Raw genomic sequence first — 2,106 nt, 5'->3', positions numbered from 1 at the left:
ACTATTGTTTAAACACGTGACCTGAAGAACAAAACAAGAAAAGAAAGAAAAGGAAGAAAAACAAATACAAAGAAAAGCTGACTTTACAGCAGTGACCTTCGAAACAAAAAGAGGAAAGTGTTTTTTTTTTTTTTTTTAAACATAAATAAATTCTTCATTCATTGTTTCTTTTACAGCTCTCCATTGTGTATACCCATACACACAAACTTTCACTTCCTGGTTCAAAATCCAGGACAAAAATCCAAAAGCAGCATGTGAGCCAGCTAAAAATATCAAATACTCTATTTGCTATGAGGATTAACATTCTTATCGGGATTATAAACAGTGGCGCGTTTTATCAATCTGAGTGTTTACTGTACTGAGATTTCATTTATTCAAGGATTTCATCCAGATACACCTGTATAAGTGTATGTCTTATTGTTAAATTAAAATAGTGCACTAATTGCACAATTTGTAATTATATTCATGCCTTTTAATTCAATGCATTCAACCTGATGTCCAACTGTAACAACGACTTGGTGAATTTACTCAAATGTTCATGGTTGTAGAACACCCTATAATTACACATTGTCCCAATACAAGACATTTAGATCTATGGGATTTGGCAGACCCTCTTATCCAGAGCAACTTACAATCGCCTCATAAATATAGCTGAGCAATTGAGGGTTGAGCAGTTTGTGGTAGCTTGGTGGAGCTGGGATATGAACTCATTACCTTCTAATCAAAAGTTCAAGATCTTATCAACTGGTCTTATGGCAGCTCATACTTCCCTGACAGCCAGATTATGTCCAAATCTGTATTAATTCTCATCACCTTAAGACTATTTCCTGCTTTCCAGTATTTTGGGAGACTTTTAGTGTAACTTCACTACATTTCAAAGTCATATATCTTACTTTTTTTTCAACTACATTTTATGAAATCAGTCGTTCCTTTGCATTCATACGCGAATAAAAACTTAACTGGTCAAACAAGTCACTAATCAGGGTAGAGCTCTGTTGCGCTCTGTTTTGATTGGCGCTTGGTGGTATCCACTCATCACGGACATACAGTTCAGTGTCAGTTCAACAGCAGGAAGAACATTTTGAGAGGAATAAATGATGGAAGAAACTTGAAGTAGTTGGAAAAAAAAGGTTAAGGCCCCATGATCATTTTAAAAGATTTCAGTGTTTGACTCATTAATATCATCCTTTTAATAGATTGATGCACTCAGAGTAACATTAGAGTCTTTCACATAGTTCAATGAGTAAAAGTCTTGTGATAAAATTTTAATAGGAAAATTATAGCTATAATAAATAAGAGAAAAAAGAGAGAACTTTTCCTGGAGTAATATTTTAAAGAGTGTATCTCTATTTTTACTCTAGTACATGATTTTTGTACTTCGTCCACAGCTGATGATATGGATGGTACTGTGGATGGTTTAATGGTTTTGGATACTGTTAATACAAACGGTTGATAAGCTCAACAAAAGAGCCTTCAGGTTACACATCTTGCACTTCAGGACGACAGCCATAGAAGGAAATGATTTATAATCTCTGTCTGACGGGTAATCCCTTTTGACTGTGGTTCCTCTTGAGGTTTCTTCTTCATGTTGTCTCAGGAAGGTTCCTTTTCTTACTCATTAGGAACAAATGTACATATTTTTATATGTAAAGCTGCTTTGTGACTTCCAATGTTAAAAAACAAGCTATACAAGTAAAACTGAATATATATATATATATATATATATATATATATATATATATATATATATATATATATATATATATATATATATATGTATTTTCACAAGCATAATTTGTTTTGATATCAAATATAGAATTATAATCAAGAAAGTTTCAGGTAGAGTTTTTAAACAAAAAACTATTATAACTATTATAATCTCTGGACATTTTTTTTTTTTAATTGTCTGAACAAATTCTAAATTCTACAGCAACCACGTGACCAACCCGGAAGTGGTTATAGCGCTTGTGTATCTTTTTTTTTTTTTTTTTTTAAGAAAACACGTGGGAGTTCCCTTCATCTAAAAAAATAAAATCGTCAGTCTTGTGGTTTTCATTTATTTTTTCAGGCAATGGGCGTGAGGCGTGTCAAAACACACACACACAC

This window comes from Silurus aristotelis (assembly GCF_946808225.1).
Source record: "Silurus aristotelis genome assembly, chromosome: 18".
NCBI lineage: Eukaryota > Metazoa > Chordata > Actinopteri > Siluriformes > Siluridae > Silurus > Silurus aristotelis.
Note: the sequence above shows the minus strand (reverse complement) of the source record.